The sequence below is a fragment of the Trichosurus vulpecula genome, chromosome 4 (genome assembly GCF_011100635.1).
Source record: "Trichosurus vulpecula isolate mTriVul1 chromosome 4, mTriVul1.pri, whole genome shotgun sequence".
NCBI lineage: Eukaryota > Metazoa > Chordata > Mammalia > Diprotodontia > Phalangeridae > Trichosurus > Trichosurus vulpecula.
The window spans coordinates 183,638,734-183,657,281 of NC_050576.1; the positions used below are offsets into that span (position 1 = coordinate 183,638,734).

The 18,548-nt window shown below is 37.5% G+C and overlaps 2 pseudogenes; both read right to left on the bottom strand.

The window, feature by feature from the left end:
• Positions 1-12,537: 12,537 nt before the first annotated feature.
• On the bottom strand, positions 12,538-13,005 carry LOC118845668 (annotated as a pseudogene).
• Positions 13,006-16,468: 3,463 nt separating this feature from the next.
• Positions 16,469-18,171, bottom strand: LOC118846953 (annotated as a pseudogene).
• Positions 18,172-18,548: the final 377 nt, after the last annotated feature.

Below are 18,548 nucleotides of genomic sequence, written 5' to 3' on the forward strand. Positions count from 1 at the left end.
CAGGGGAATTAGGATGGAGAAAAAGACACAGATAGAAATCATAACCCTGAACGTGCAGGGGATGAACATTCTCACAAAACAGAAGCAGATAGCAGAATGGATTAAAAACCATAATCCTACAATATGCTGTTTACAAGAAACGCATCTGAAACAGGGGGATACACATAGGGTTAAGGTAAAAGGCTGGAGTAAAATATATTGTGCCTCAGCTAAAGTAAAAAAAGCAGGTGTAGCAATCCTAATCTCAGACAAAGCAAAAGTAAAGATAGATCTAATTAAAAGAGATAAGGAAGGACATTATATCCTGCTAAAAGGCACCATAAACAATGAAGCAATATCATTGCTTAACATATATGCACCAAGTGGTAAGGCATACAATTTCTTAGAGGAGAGGTTAAGGGAGTTACAGGAAGAAATAGACAGCAAAACTATAATATTGGGAGACCTCAACCTCCCCCTTTCTGAACTTGATAAATCTAACCTCAAAATAAATAAGAAAAAAGTTAAGGAGGTAAACAGAATTTTAGAAAAGGCACATATGATAGACCTCTGGAGAAAACTGAATGGGGATAAAAAGGAATATACTTTCTTCTCAAAAGTACATGGCACATACTCAAAAATTGACCATGTACTAGGGCATAAAAACCTCACATTCCAGTGCAGAAAAGCAGAAGTAGTCAATGCATCCTTTTCAGATCATGATGCAATAAGAATCATTTTTAATAAAGTACCATGGAAAAACAAGCTAAAAACGAATTGGAAACTAAATAATTTAATTCTAAAGAGTGAGTGGGCCAAAGAACAAATCAGAGAAACAATTAATAATTTCATTCAAGAGAATGACAATAATGAAACAACATACCAAAACTTATGGGATGCCGCAAAAGCAGTTCTTAGGGGGAGTTTTATATCTCTAAATGCCTACATGAATAAAATAGGGAAAGAGGAGATCAATGATCTGGGCATACAGCTGAAAAAGCTAGAAAAAGAGCAAATTGAAAACCCCCAATTAAATACCAAATTAGAAATACTGAAAATCAAAGGAGAGATTAATAAAATTGAAACCAAGAAAACTATTGAATTAATAAATAAAACAAAGAGCTGGTTTTATGAAAAAACCAATAAAATTGACAAACCTTTGACCAATTTGATTAAAAAAAAGAAAGAAGAAAATCAAATTACCAGTATCAAAAATGAAAAGCGTGAGGTCACCTCTAATGAAGAGGAAATCAAAACAAAAATTAGGAATTATTTTGCCCAATTGTATACCCATAAATTTGACAACCTTAGAGATATGGATGAATATCTACAAAAACATAAACTGCCCAGACTAACAGAGAAGGAAGTGAAATTTCTTAATGACCCCATATCAGAAAAAGAAATTGAGCAGGCCATCAACGAACTCCCTAGGAAAAAATCTCCAGGGCCAGATGGTTTTACATGTGAATTCTATCAAACATTTAAAGAACAACTAATTCCAATACTTTGTAGACTATTTGGGAAAATAGGTGAAGGAGTCCTACCAAATTCTTTTTATGACACAAATATGGTACTAATACCCAAACCAGGTAGAGTTAAAACAGAGAAAGAAAATTATAGACCAATTTCTCTAATGAATATTGATGCAAAAATTTTAAATAAAATATTAGCAAAAAGATTGCAGCAACTCATCACGAGAATAATACACTATGACCAGGTAGGATTTATTCCAGGAATGCAAGGCTGGTTCAATATTAGGAAAACTATTAGCATAATTGACCATATCAACAACAAAACTAGCAGAAACCATATGATCATCTCAATAGACGCAGAAAAAGCCTTTGACAAAGTACAACACCCATTCCTATTAAAAACACTAGAAAGCATAGGAATAAGTGGAACCTTCCTCAAAATTATAAATAGCATCTACCTAAAACCATCAACAAGCATTATTTGTAACGGGGATAAACTAGATGCATTCCCAATAAGATCAGGGGTGAAACAAGGATGTCCATTATCACCCCTATTATTCAATTTGGTACTGGAAGCATTAGCTGTAGCAATAAGAGAAGAAAAAGAAATTGAAGGAATTAGAATAGGAAAAGAAGAAACTAAATTATCACTTTTTGCAGATGATATGATGATTTATCTAGAGAATCCTAGAGAATCAAGTAAAAAACTACTTGAAATAATAAACAACTTTAGCAAAGTTGCAGGATATAAAATAAACCCACATAAATCCTCAGCATTCCTATACATTACTGACAAAGCCCAACAGCAAGAGATAGAAAGAGAAATTCCATTCAAAGTTACTGAAGGCACTATAAAATATTTGGGAGTCTATTTGCCAAGACAAACCCAGGGCCTATATGAACATAACTATGAAACACTTTTCACGCGAATAAAATCAGATCTAAATAAATGGAGAAATATCAGTTGCTCATGGTTAGGCCGAGCTAATATAATAAAAATGACAATTCTACCTAAATTAATCTATCTATTCAGTGCCATACCAATCGAACTACCAAAAAATTTTTTACTGAGCTGGACAAAATAATAACAAAATTCATTTGGAAAAACAAGAGGTCTAGAGTATCTAGGATATCAATGAAAAGACATGCTAGAGATGGTGGCTTAGCCACACCAGATATTAAACTGTACTACACAGCAGCAGTCATCAAAACTGCCTGGTACTGGTTAAGAAACAGGGGTGTGGATCAGTGGAATAGGATAGGTACACAAATAGGTGAAATCAACAAGTTTAGCAATCTACTCTTTGTTAAACCCAAAGAGGCCAGTTTCTGGGCTAATAATTCACTATTTCACAAAAACTGTTGGGAAAATTGGAAAATGGTAGGGCAAAAACTGGGCATAGACCAATATCTTACACCATATACCAAAATAAAGTCAAAATGGGTTCATGATTTAGGAGTAAAAGTTGATACTCTAAGTAATTTGGGAAAGCAAGGAATAGTTTACTTATCAGATTTGTGGAAAAGTAAAGAATTCATGACCCAACAAGAGATAGAGAGCATTACAAAATGCAAAATGGATAATTTTGATTATGTCAAATTGAAATGTTTTTGTACAAAAAAAGCCAATGCAACAAGAATTAGGAGGGAAGCAGAAAATTGGGAGAAAATCTTTGCAACTAGTATCTCTGATAAAGGCCTCATCTCTAAAATATACAGGGAGCTGAGCCAAATATATAGGAATACAAGCCATTCCCCAATTGAGAAATGGTCAAAGGATATGAACAGGCAGTTTTCAGAGGAAGAAATTAAAGCTATCTACAGGCATATGGAAAAATGCTCTGGATCGCTGCTGATTAGAGAAATGCAAATCAAAACAACTCTTAGATACCACATCTCTCCTGTCAGATTGGCTAAAATAACAAATCAGGAGAATGATAAATGCTGGAAAGGATGTGGGGAAATTGGAACATTGTTGCATTGCTGGTGGAGTTGTGAGGTGATCCAGCCATTTTGGAGGGCGGTTTGGAACTACGCCCAAAGGGCTATAGAAATGTTCATACCCTTTGACCCAGCAATTTCACTTCTAGGGTTGTATCCCAAAGAAATCACGCAAGCGGGAAAAGGACCCATATGTACAAGAATATTTATAGCGGCTCTCTTTGTGGTAGTCAAGAATTGGAAATCAAAGGGTTGCCCATCAATTGGGGAATGGCTGAACAAACTGTGGTACATGAAGGTAATGGAATACTATTGTGCCATAAGAAATGGGGATGATGCAGACTTCATAACAACCTGGAAAAACCTACACGACATAATGCTGAGTGAGCGGAGCAGAGCCAGGAGAACGTTGTGCACAGCCACAGATATATGGATTCCGTGAGGACCAACCCTGACAAACTGTGCTTTTCTCAGCAACCTAAGGGGCAAGGACAACTCCAGGGGACTCACGATGGAGAATGCTATCTTCATCGAGACAAAGAACTGCGAAGTTTGAATACAGACTGAGGCACACTACATGCTCGCCTTTTCTGCTTCTCTTTTGTTTTTGTTTTTGGGGTTTTTTTTTGTTTTTTTTTTTTGGTTCTGTTTCTTCTTTCTCATGATTCATTCCATTGGTCAAAATTCTTCTCCACGACTTGACTAGTGCATAAATTAATTCAATGTGAAGTTATACATGACAGTTATATGAGACTTCATGCCGTCTTGGGGAGGGAGGGGGGAGGGAGGGGAGAAAAACTGGAACTCAAAACAATGTAGAACCGTGTGAGGTAAACTAAAAATAAATAAAGAAATTTATTAAAAAAAATGTGGCATTATGCCTTGAAAAAAATCTGACATTTGCTTGTGGAAGTGGGCATCAAAGGGGTACAGCTTGTCAGTGACAGTGAAGTGGTACAATTTTCCCTGTTCTCACTGTTTCTGAATGATGAGATTGTACATAAGCAAATGGGAAATTCAAACTATCGTCAAGTTGTTCCCAAACATATTGATCAAGTTTAATAAGTGTATATTTTAAAACAACTATTACTGCACAACTGGCTTTATTTTTCACCTAGCACATAATTAATCTGGCACATAAAAAAGAAGGAAGGAAAAAAAGAGTGAGAAAAAGAAAGAAAGAAAGAAAGAAAGAAAGAAAGAAAGAAAGAAAGAAAGGAAAGAAAGGAAAGAAGAAGGAAGGAAGGAAGGAAGGAAGGAAGGAAGGAAGGAAGGAAGGAAGGAAGGAAGGAAAGAAGGAAGGAAGAAAGACAGAAAGAAAGAGAGAAAGAAAGAAAGAAAGAAAGAAAGAAAGAAAGGAAAAGAAAGAAAGAAATAAAGGAAGGAAGAAAGACAGAAAGAAAGAGAGAAAGAAAGAAAGAAAGAAAGAAAGAAAGAAAGAAAGAAAGAAAGAAAGGAGAAAGAAAGAAAGGAAGGAAGGAAGGAAGGAAGGAAGGAAGGAAGGAAAGAAGGAAGGAAGGAAGGAAAGAAGGAAGGAGAAGGGAAGGAGGGAGGGAAGGAGGGAGGGAAGGAGGGAGGGAGGGAAGAAGGAAGGAAGGAAAAGAAAGAAGGAGAGAGGGGAAAAAGAGACACAGAGAGAAGCAAAAGAGACCTAAAAAAAGAAATCTAAAATTGAATAAATTAATAATATACCTCGGGGAAAGAGAGAAGCATATTTCCCGACTCTCTCATGTTCCTGGAGTACTCTCCGTCCTAACTGACCTGGAAACAATTGACTTGGAAAGTAGATCGAGGAGAGATAATTTAAGAATTATTACTCTACCTGAAAGCCATGATCAAAAAAAGAGCCTGGATGGCATCTTTCAAGAAATTATCAATGAGAACTTCCCTGAGGTCTTAGAAGAAGAGGGTAAAATAATCAGTGAAAGTATCTACCAATCTCCTCCTGAAAGAGATCCCAAAATGGAAACACCAAGGAATATTGTAGCCAAATGCCAGAATTATCAGGCCAAGGAGAAAATACTGCAAGTAGTCACAAAGAAACAATTCAAATATCATGAACTATAGTCAAGATTACACAGAACTTATCAACTTCTACAAGAAAGGATCAGAGGGCTTGAAATACTATATTCATGAAGGAAAAGGAGCTTGGATTACAACCCAGGATCAACTACACAGGAAAATTGAGCACTATCTGTCAGGGGAGGAGATGGATATTCAATGAAATAGGGGACTTCCAAACCTTCCTGATGAGAAGACCAGAGCTCAATAGAAAATATGATCTTCAAATACAAGACTCAAGACAGGCATAAAAATGTAAACAGGAAAAAACATGTTCTTCAACAAGGTTAAACTGTTTACAATTTCTGTGGGAAGATAATTCTAACTCTTGAGAATTGTATCTTTATTACAACATTTAGAAGGAACATAGACAAAGGATGTGGGCATAAGTTAACTTTGATGTGATGATAAAAAACAACTAATTAAGGGGTGAAAAAAGGATTGTACTAGGAGAAAGGGAAATATGGAGACAGAAAAGGGTAAATTACATCATGTGAAGAGGCACAAAGACTTATTACAGTAGAGGGAAAGAGGGGAGGGAGGTGACCACTGTTTGAACCTTACTCTCATCAGATTTAGCTCAAAGAGGGAATAACAGACACACTCACTTGGATATAGAAATCTATCTTGCCCTATAGGAATTAAGAGGGGAAAGGGAAAAGAAAAGGAATGGGGGTGGGTAAAAGGGAGAGCAAGAGGGAAGGAAGAAGTAGCAAGGGAAAGGTGAAAGAAAAGGGAGAGGGCTGAGAGAAAGGAGGACAAACTGAGGGAGGTGGTGGTTAGAAGCAAAACACTTGTGAGGAGGGAAAGGTAAAAAAGAGAGAGAAAAGCATAAATGGGGAGGGGAGGGGATAGGATGGAGAGGAAGACACTGTTGGTAATCATAACTGTGAATGTGAATGGAATGAACTCTCCCATAAAATGGAAGTGGATAGCAGAATGGATTAAAAACCATAATCCTACATTATGTTGTTTACAAGAAACACATTTGAAGCAGAGAGATATACACAGAGTAGAGGTAAAAGGCTGGAGCACAATGCTTTATGCTTTAGCTGAAGTAAAAAAAAAAGCCGGGGTAACAATCCTTATCTCAGACAAAGCAAAAGCAAAAATAGACCTAATTAAAAGAGATAAGGAAAGAAACTATGTCCTGCTGAAAGGTACCATAGACAATGAAGTAATATCAATACTAAACATACATGCACCAAGTGGCATAGAATCCATATTCTTAGAGGAGAAGTTAAGAGTTACAGGAAGAAATAGACAGCAAAATTATACTACTGGGGGACCTCAAACTTCCCCTCTCAGGACTAGATAAATATAACCACAACATAAACAATAAAGAAGTTAAAGAGGTGAATACAATTTTAGAAAAGTTAGATATGGTAGACCTCTGGAGAAAATCGAATGGGGATAGAAAGGAATATACCTTTTTCTTATTGGTACATGGCACTTGCACATGTACTAGAGCATAAATTAGACCATGTATTAGGGCATAAAAACCTCACAATCCAATGCAGAAAGGCAGAAATATTAAATCCATCCTTCTTGGATCACAATGCAATAAACATTACATGTAATAAAGGGCCATGGAAAGATACACTAAAGATTAATAGGGGATTAAATAATCTAATCCTAAAGAATGAGTGGGTCAAACAACAAATCACAGAAACAATCAGTAAGTTTACCCAAGAAAATGACAATGATGAGACAACATACCAAAACTTATAAGATGCAGCCAAAGCAGTTCTTAGGGGAAGTTCTATATTTCTAAATTCTTACATGAATAAAATAGAGAGAGAGGAGATCAATGAATTAGGCATGCAGCTAAAAAAATCTAGAAAAAGAACAAATTAAAAATCCCCAATAAAATACTGAATTAGAAATCTGAAACTGAAAGAAGAGATTAATAAAATTGAAATTAAGAAAGCTTTTGAACTAATAAATAAAACTAAGAACTGGTTTTATGAAAACAAACAGTAAAATAAACCTTTGTTTAATTTGATTTAAAAAAAGAAAGAAGAAAACCAAATTACCAGTATCAAAAATGAAAAGGGTGAATTCACCACCATTGAAGGGGAAACTAAAACAGTGATTAGGAGCTATTTTGCCCAACTGTGTGCCAATAAATCCGACAATCAGTGAAATGGATGAATACTTTAAAAAGCTATGAATTACCCAGGTTAACAGAAGAGGAAATATATTTGAATAACCCCATTTCAGAAAAAGAAATTGAACAAGACATTAATGAACTCCCTAAGAAAAAAATCTCCAGAGCCAGATGGATTTGCAAGTGAATTCTGCTGAACATTTAAAGAACAATTAATTCCAATACTATATAAACTGTTTGGAAAAATAGGAGAAGAAGGGATCCTACCAGATTCTATCTATGATACAAATATGGTGCTGATACCTAAACTGAGAAGAGCCAAAACAGAGAAAGACAATTATAGACCAATTTCTGAAATAAATATAGATGGAAACATTTTAAATAAAATATTAGCAAAGAAATTACAGCAATTTATCAAGAAGATAGTACATTAGGACCAGCTGGAATTTATACCAGGAGTGCAGGGATGATTCAATATTAAGAAAACTATTACCATACTTGCCCATATCAATAACAAAATTGACATAAATCATGTGATTAGCTCAATAGATACAGAAAAGGGTTTGGACAGAATACAGCACCTACTCCTATTAAAAACACTAGAGTGCATAGGAATCAATGCAGTTTTCTTTAAAATGGTAAGTAGCATCTATCTAAACCCATCAGCAAGCATTGTATGTAATGGTTATAAACTGGCAGATTTCAGAAAAACCTGGAAAGACTTACATGAATTGATACTGACTGAGGTGGGCAGAACCAGGGGAACATTGTACGTAGCAACAACAACATTGTGTGATGATAAACTACAACAGACTTAGCTCTTCTCAGCAATAAAATGATACATGACAATTCCAAGAGACTTATGATAGAAAATGCTATCCACATCTGAAGAAAGAACTATGGAGCTGAATGCAGACTGAAGCATACTATTTGCACTCTTTTTTCTTTCTCATGGTTTTTTTTTCCCTTTGTTCTGATTTTTTTCACAAGATGAGAAATGTGGAAATAAGTTTAACATGATGTACATGTGTAACCTATATGAGATTTCTTGCTGTCTCGTGGAAGGGGGAGAAAAAGATAGGAGAGCAAAAAAATAGGAACTCAAAATCTTAAGAAAATGAATGTTGAAAACTATCTTTATATGTATTTGGAAAAAAATGAAATACCATTAAGTGGAAAATGTAAAATAAATAAAAGATTAGTTAATTAATTTTTTAAAAAGAAATGATAAAGGAGATGGTTACAGAAAAAACCTGGGAAGACCTATACAACCTGATACAAGGGGAAGTGATTAGAATCAGGCTGCCATTGTACATAGTAACAGCAATATTATAGGACTGATTGACTATGAGAGACTTAGCTACTATGATCAATATAATGATCCAAGATAACTTGGAAAGATTTATGATGAAAATTTGCTGCCTCTCTCCAGAGAGAAGACTGATAAATTCTCAGTACAAATTTTGTCACTTTCTCTATTTTTCTTGCTTTCATTTGCAACATAGCTAATATGGAAATGTTTTGCCTGATTTGACATGTATAATGCATGTCGTATTGCCTGTCTTCTGAATGTATGAAAGAAGGGGCTGAAAGGAGAGAGAGAGAATTTGGAACTTGAAAATTTTAAAAAGTTAAAAAATAAATATTATAAAAATTAAAAAAGAGAAAGCCATTTGTGACAGATTATTCCATTTTCTGTTTTCACTCTTTTTTGAACCCCTTATAATCTGGCTTCTGATCCTATCATTCCACTGAAACTGATCTCTCCAAAGTTACCAATGATTTCTTAGTTGCCAAATCCAATGACCTTTTCTCCCTCTTTATCTTTATCTCACTCATTATCTTTGACTACTCTGTAGCTTTTGATACTATATGACACTTTGACACCTCTTTTTTCTCTAGGTTTTGAGGAGTCTGAGTGCTCTTTCTCTATCTTTTCATCATTCAAGTAATTCCCTCTGGCTATAGGTGTCTTTCATGGTTCTGTCCTGGGCCCCCTTCTTCCTCTGTGCTACTTCCCTGGTGATGTCCTGTACCAGTAAGGCAATAAACCCAACATCAACAATAATCATGAATGTGCCTATGTAGTTCTGTATTGCAAGGTATGAGAGACTCTCCATAAAGAAGGTAAAAGAAGTATAACATTTATTCAGAAAATCATATCCCATAACCAAATGTTCAGCTCCCACAGCCAGTCAGCCCACTTTATCATAACAGCAAGGAACTTAAAACATAATATCACAGTCTGTAACCTCACCATCCCAAAATCTCTCCAACCCCTACTGGGTTCTTCCCCAAACACAAACTCACAGTACAGATAAGTCAGCCTGTTCAATTCTAACAATCATGAGGATGGCCATTAGCAGCCATTAGTAGTATAACATCTCTCTCTTTCTCTCTGCATTTTCTGTAGCATAACTTCCTTTTTCTGTAAGGAAGCTACTCCCGCCACATGTGTCTTAGGGTTCCTGTGACATAAGCCGGTCAAATTACCTATTAATGTGTGGGAAAGATCTTCAAATCTAAATTGCTACTACATCTCCTCAGTTCCCATGGAATAAATTATCATCTGTATGCTAATGAATATCAAATATAAGTGTCTTCCCTCAACTTCTCTGCTACCTCAAATCTCACATCTCTAATTACCTTTTAGAATCTCAAATTAGATTTTTAGTAAGCATCTTAAATTCAACATGTCCAAAAGGAAACTCATTCCCCACCCCACCCCCAACTTTCCTACTCCTCCTACCTTTCCTATTACTATAGAGGGCAGCAAAATTTTCCCAGTCCCTCAGGTTCACAACCAAGGAGTCATCCTTGAATTTTTCAGTCCTCACCATCTCTCATTGCTTATATCCAATATGTTGCCAAGACCTGACCCTTTCACTGTACAACATCTTTCTTATACTTTCCCTTCAATGTCCTGCCACTGACACCCCTCTACTGGAATCCCTTATCACCTCATACCCGGGCTATTGAAAAGCCTACTGATGGATCTGCTAGCCTCAAATATCTCCCCACTCCATTCCATTCTCTAGTCAGCCAATACAGTGATTTTCCTAAAATACAGGTGCAACTATGACACACAAACCCCCAATAAATTACAATGGTTCCCTATTGTCTCCAGAATCAAATACAAATTGCTCTGTTTGGCATCTAAAGACCTTCATAACCTAGCCCCCTCCTATGTTTCCAGTCTTCTTGACACCCTAGATCACATATCTGGACATTTTCTCTGGTTCTTCCCGGTACCTGGAAGGTTATCTTTCTGTAACTCTGCCCACTGACTTCCCCGGATTCCTTTAAGTTTCACCTAAAATGACATGTTTTAGAGGAAGCTTTTCCCAATGTCTCTTAAATGTAGTTCCTTCTCTCTCTTAATTATTTCCTGTTCATTCTGTACATAGCTTGTTTTGTATATATTTGTTTGCATATTTCCCCCTCATTAAATTTTAAGCTCCTTTAGGTCAGGAACTGTCTTTTGCCTCTTTTTTTGTATTGCTACAGCTAAGTACAATATCTAGCAAATAGTAAGCAGTTGACAAATGTTTATTTTGGAACCAGTGATTGAACTCCAAGCTTGCAATGGTGCTAGGATCAGAGGAGATCCCCGGGACAATGAATCTTAGAAAATAACAATAAGTCTCATTATTGGTTCAGAGCTGTATATGGGAGAGAAGTGCTAGTCTTGTGTATTCCACAATTGACTCACATACCATAAAAATTCCCTGGTCACAGTGCTTAGCACATAGTAAGTTTTGTTCACCGAATGATTGACTGAAATTGTGTGTGCTGTATTATTGTGCAGGCTAGACTTTCTTGGAGGTGGGGTTCCAGAAAAGAAACATGTTCCTTGAATGAATATGAAGAAGAATGACTAAGTGGATGTTTATTCCTTGGTATCAATTTCCTTGGATTGTGTGTGTGTGTGTGTGTGTGTGTGTGTGTGTGTGTGTGTGTAATTCTCTGCCTTGTATTGCTCTCAAGACAAGAGAGATTATCCTATGAGGTCATAATTATTGTCACTGACCATTATCAATTCTGAAATACTGTCTTGGAATAAAAATTGAATATGGTTCTGCTCACATGTTTCTATCTACACCCATCAATATGGCTTCCTTAGACCATTGGATTCTTTTTTTTCTTGGACAAAATGGATCTAAAGTGAAAAGTGTTATATCATCAAGAAACTTCATGTATTTGTTAATGTAATGATATTTGGCCAGACCTGTGATTTTCCACAGATGATACAGATGAGATATTCATCTGTGACTTAAATGTATATAGTTCTATAGGTCCCAAGAGTGCCTATGTGACATGCCCAGGTTCACACAGCTAATACATGTCAGACTTCATGTCTCTCATCTTAATGTCTTACACAAAAAATACTATGTTATTATTAATAAGTATTCTCTTTCCTCTTAGGAAAAATACATTTGCCAAAGAAATGAGGGAAAATACATAAGAAGGAAAAACAAAGAAACTTTCTTTTTCTATGACAGGATATTAATTTTTTATTGGGAAAGAAACAGACAATAAGATAAGGGAGTCATTGTAAGAGGAAATCAAGGAAAGAAAGTGGCATCATTGGAACCCCACATCCCAGGTCTTAGGGTAAAATAGTTGTTTTTGAGTAAACACAACAGCAAACTTGCTTTTCAACCAGAAGGTTATGGTATCTGATGATTTCCCAGAGCAAAGTAATGAAATTTGATGTATTTTGTAAGTTTTTAGGCATATGAATATGGAGCAAATTCCATATTGGTTTCTATGAGGAGAAAAGAGACAAGAAGAAAAGATAGTTGTGATGGACTCCAGAAGCTGGAAAAGCAATTGGGTTGAGGTTATCAAACTGGGATGATACGACTCAGCTTATCAATGAGGCTTGCTCATTCTGATGAATCCAAGGAAAGTAACTCTTGCTTCTCTTGGAGAAAGCAGTAATGGTGAGCAGTTGTGGGAAGATTTCAACACTCAGCAACAGGAGGAGCCACAGAAGGCTGGACAGCAGCAGGTAGTTCTGCAGCAGGTGGTCTGGCAGCCCGTGGGGCTGCAACAGGGCTGACAGCAGCTGGACACACAGAAGCTGGGTCAGCAGCAGGGCTGGCAGCAACTAGACCCACAGCCGCTGGGGCAGCAGCTGGACCCACAGCAGCTGGAGTGGCAGCAGGGCTGGCAGCAACTAGACCCACAGCCGCTGGGGCAGCAGCTGGACCCACAGCAGCTGGAGTGGCAGCAGGGCTGGCAGCAGCTGGACCCACAGCAGCTAGGGTGGCAACAGGTATACAAAATGCAGGTAGGCCGGTAACAATGGGTATTGCAGCAGACACACTGGTAGCAGGGAGGCCGGAAGCAGCAGGCAGTCCGGCAGCAGCAGGGGGCACAGCAGCCAGAGCCACAGCTTTGGCCACAGCAGGTGGAGCCACAGCAGGAGCTGACCATGGTGATGGTGGATTGAGCTTCTGGGTTTCTTTCAAGGTCAATGAGATACTTGAGTTTGAAAGTCTCCTGCCCTCAGGGACATCTTATATACCATCCTGAGTGATAGCCATCACCAATAAGAGCTTATTTCCTTGTTATTGTTTAGCAAGATGGAAAAACAAGCCTGTAAATGTGGCAGTGGTATTTTTCTGGTTTTGTTCCAAATTAGATGGCAAAATTATTTCCTTTCTTTATACATTAGCAATCATCCAATCTGCTCATCTGAGTTTATTCATTTTACTTCTTCCTCATTTTTGAAGGCAACTGTCATAAATCATGTGATAGTAAGACGTTGTGCCTTCCAAATGTGACTTTCTCCTGTTACAGAGTGTTAAATCCGCACTTTATTTGGAAAATGATCGTCCTGGAGAAAAGATCAGTTTTGGTGCCCCATGAAACAAAAGATTATTTCAGCAAGGTAGAATGAATTTTCAGGAAAAGAAGAAAAATAATCACTTTCGGGTAATGAAGAAGACTGTGGCGCTAAATGTGAGCTAATGGGAAGATGAACTGACGAAACAATGATTACTTAGAATAGGGCAAACTGCATGTCATGTCATAGTTCCATAACTTATTATCTTGAAAACTCTGGAAAACTGTTCATATTTTGAGGACCTAAAATCTCCAGGTTTCCTCCTTTCCTCAACTGCTTGCATTGTGTGACACTTGTGATATCAGCATCCATCAGAGAGCTCTAAGGTCAACTTCTGTGGCTCCATGGAGCATTGTATTTATATGCAGTGACATTTCAAAGTACCTGGAATCAATTTTTTACTCATTTTTTAATTTTAGTTTACAACACTTAATTCCACAAGTTTTTGAGTTCCAAATTTTCTCTCCCTCCCTCTCCTACCTCTCCCCCACCAAGACAGCATATAATCTGATATAGGGTCTACATATACCTTCGCATTAAACTTATTTTCACAATAGTTAATTTGTAAAGAAGAATTATAACCAATGGAGTGAACCAAGAGAAAGAAGAAACAAAACCAAAAAGAAAAAAAGAGAGAGAGTAAATAGTTTGCTTCAGATTGCATTCAGACTCTGTAATTTTTTCTCTGGATGTGGATAGTTTTTTCCACCATGAGTCTTTCAGAGCTGTCTTTGAACTTTGCATTGCTGAAAAGACCCAAATCTAGCAAAGTTAGTCAACACAGACACCCTGTGTCTGTAACTGTGTATAATGTTCTCCTGGTTCTGCTCCGCTCACTCAGCATCAGATCATATACATCTTTCCAGGTTATTATGAAGTCTGTCTGCTCCTCATTTCTTATAGGACAATATTATTCCATTACATTTATAAACCACAACTTGTTTAGCCACTACCCAATGATGGAGATTCCCTTGATTTCCAGTTCTTTGCCACCACAAAAAGAGCTGCTATAAATATGTTTGTATATGTGGATCCTTTTCCCACTTGAATTATCTCTTTGAGATACAGTCCTAGAAGTTGTGTTGCTTGGTCAAAGAGTATGTACATTCTTATAGCCCTTTGGGCATAGTTCCAAATTGCTCTCCAGAATGGTTGGATCAGTTCACAAATCCACCAACAATGCAATAGTGTTCCAATTTTCCCACATCTCCAGCATTTATAATTTTCCTGTTTTGTTATTTTAGCCAATCTGACAGGAGAGATGTGGTACCTAAGAGTTGTTTTGATTTGCATTTCTCTAATCAATGGTGATTTAGAACATTTTTTCATATGACTATAGATAACTTTAATTTCTTCCTCTGAAAACTGCCTGTTCATATTCTTTGACCATTTATCAATTGGGGAATGACTTGTATTCTTATAAATTTGACTCAGTTCCCTGTATATTTTAGACATTAGGCCTTTATCAGAGACACTGGTTATAAAAATTCTTTCCCAATTTTCTGCTTCCCTCCTAATCTTGGTTGTATTGGCTTTGTTTGTACAAAACTTTTTCAATTTAACATAATCAATATTATCAGTTTTGCATTTTTGTAACACTCTCTATCTCTTGTTTGGTCATAAATTCTTCCCCTCTCCACAAATCTGACAGTAAACTATTCCTTGCTCTCCAAAATTGCTTATGGTATCAACTCTAAATCATGAACCCATTTGGACTTTATTTTGGTACATGGTGTAAGATATTGGTCTATGCCCAGTTTCTGCCATACTATTTTCCAGTTTTCCCAGTAGTTTTTGTGAAATAGTGAATTCTTAGAAAAGAAGCTGGATTCCTTGGTTTGTCAAAGAGTAGATTGCTATAGTCATTGACTACTGCATCTTGTGTACCTAACCTATTCCACTGATCCATCACTCTATTTCTTGGCCAGTACCAAGTTGTTTTGATGATTGCTGCTCTATAATACAGTTTGATATCTGGTATGGCTAGACCACCTTCCCTAACATTTCTTGTCATTAATTCCCTTGATATTCTGAAATGTGTTCTTCTGGATGAATTTTGTTATTATTTTATCTAGCTCTATAAAATACTTTTGGTAGTTTGATTGGCATAGCACTAAATTAGTAAATTAATTTAGGTAAAATTGTCATTTTTATTATATTAGCTCAGCCTAACCATGAAGAACTAATGTTTTTTCATTTATTTAAATCTGACTTTATTTGTATTAGAAGTGTTTTATAATTGTGTTCATGTGATTCCTGGGTTTGTCTTGGCAGGTAGAGTGCCAAATATTTTATAGTATCTATATTAACTTTAAATGGAATTTCTCTTTCTATCTCTTGCTGTTGGGCTTTGTTTGTAATATATAGGAATGCCAAGGATTTGTGTGGATTTATTTTATACCCTGCAATTTTGCTAAAGTTATTTATAGTTATGTATTTTTTTGCTGGATTCTCTAGGATTCTCTAAGTAAATCATCATATCATCTGCAAAGAGTGATAACTTAGTTTCATCTTTGCTTACTCTAATTTATTTAATTTCTTTTTTTCTCTTATGGCTAAAGCTAACACTTCTAGTACCAAATTGAATAATAGGGGTGATAATGGACATCCTTTCACCCCCGGAATCAATTTATAATACTTTCGCTTGCTACTTCTGTGATTATAGTTGTCAATTCACAGGAGAGGCAAGTTGGCGTGGCTGTCCCTCATTCTCAAAGAGGATCAAAATGGCCTCACTCTATAAGAGTCAAGATATAGTGTGTCTATGGCTGATAGGACCATTACAAGCTTGGAATGCTCTACTACAGGGGGGCACAAATAGTCCATGTGAACAGTTGGCATGGATTCTCTAAATTTGCACATTTTGTGTTCCCTTTGAGATACTTCAATTTTACTTTGCTCATAGAGCACAGCCATGCTGGGTAGGCCTGTGCCAGTGTTTCCTATGTCATACAATCAATTGTAAAGTTCTGTTTTTCCTATGACCAGCTTTTTATTGAAAAACCTAGAGAGAGAGAGGTGAGAAGCAATAAAAGCAAACAAGGCCACTTCTCAGAAGAGCCACTTCTCATAAGAATGGAGTCCATGGACACCTCCTTTCACCTGAGCAGATGACATCTTCTTCTCAAATTTCAGCTCCCCTGAGTACATCATGGCTCTGACTTGAGTTAGATTCTTGGCACCAATATCTTGGCAGGAATTCTGGATGGCACCAATCAAGTAGGGAACACACTTGTGGATGGACATTTTGTCCTGCATGATCCCAGATACCCCTTTGATTTTGTCTGCTTCACTGAAGTAATGCTTCTGGCTGCCAAAGTCCTTGTCCATGCCATCAAGAGAGCTCATCCTCCAGTATTTCTTTAGCCAGATCCCATCATCAGAGAAGAAGTACTCACCTGGGCTTCTGTGGTGGCCATCAACAAAGACCCATCATGACTGTCAAAGCTCCAAGGGCACCCTTGTTCTTTGATGATGTGGCCCACAGTTTGGATGCCATCATCTGCAATGGCCAGACATGGAAATGTAATGCATATTCAGAGACCTTGTATACAGCTGTTACCTCAGGCCACCACATGCCAACACTTCCTGTGTGATGCAGATGGAGCCACTGCCCATGCCAACCCTCAGGGCATCCAACCCAGCATCAATGAGTTTTGTTTTTGCCGGTGCAGTTGTCACCACATTGCCACTGATAACCGGGAGGTTGTTATATTTCTTGTTCACATACTTGATCATGTTAATTTGGAAAATGGAGTTTCCTTGGGAAGAGTCCAGCACAACCACATCAACACTGGCTTGGGCCGGCAAGTCAAGCCAATACTTGTCATCTTCATGAGTATCGATGGCTGCCCCACACAAAAGTTGCTTCTTGGCAGCCTCTGATGAGACAGTCTGCCATGGTGAGGATGTGATGGGGGGGTGAGGAGAAGGAGGTGGGCCAGGCTGGTGGGAGAGCTGAGAAGAGTTGCATGGGTTGGATGCTTCTCCTACAGAGCCAATGATAAAGTTCTTAAAAGAGACCCTAGGGATGTCCTTGTATCATTTCCTCTGACCACCATGTGAACGCTTACCCTGTGTGAGTTCTCCATAAAGTAGTCTTCCTGGCAAGCATGTGTTTGGCATTCAAACAACATGGCCAGCCCATCAGAGTTGCACTCTCTGAAGCAGATTTTGAATGCTTGGCATTCAGTTTGAGTAGTTTGAGTAAGGACCTCGGTGTCTGGTACCTTATCCTGCCAGAATCTTCTGAAGACATTTCAAATGTAAGTGATTCAGTTTCCTGGCATGATGCTGGTAGACTGTCCAGGTTTCACAGGCATACAACCATGAGGTCAGCACAATGGCTCCATAGATCTTCAGTTTGGTACTTATTCTAATACCTCTTCTCTCCCATACTTTCCTTCAGAACCTATCAAACACTGAGCTAGCTCTGGCAATGCATGTGTCAATCTCATAGTGAACTTATCCACAGCATTCAAAAATTCTCCATTAACTGTAACTTATGGTTCCACATATGGATGGAGGGGTGGTGGCTGATGGAGCACCTGTGTTTTCTTGGTATTAATTGTTAGGCCAAAATTAGCATGAGCAGCAGAGAATTGATCCATATTTGATTGCATATCAGCTTCAGAGACTGCATTTAGTGCACAATCATCTGCAAATAGAAAATCATGCACCAACACTCCCTCCACTTTGGTCTTGGCTAGTAGCCTTTTCAAGTTGAAAAATTTACCAGCACTGCAGTAGCTCATCTTGATGCCTTATTCATCCTCATTGAAAGCATTTGACAACATGGCTGAAAACATCATGCTAAAAAGCATGGGAGCAAGCATACAGTCTTGTTTCACTCCATTGATGGCTGGGTAAGCATGAGAGCATTAAGCATTATGCAGAACGCAGGCAAGCATTCTGTCATTAAATTGACATACAATGCTGATGAACTTCTCTGGGCAACCAAATTTTGACATGATTTTCCATAAGCCCTCACGACTAACAGTATCAAAGGCCTTGGTCAGATATAAAAATGTTGTGTACAGATCTCTATTCTGCTCCTGATAAGGATGTGATCCTAGAGAGATGAGCTGAACACTTCCATAGTGTTCTGAACAGACCATCATCAATCAATACT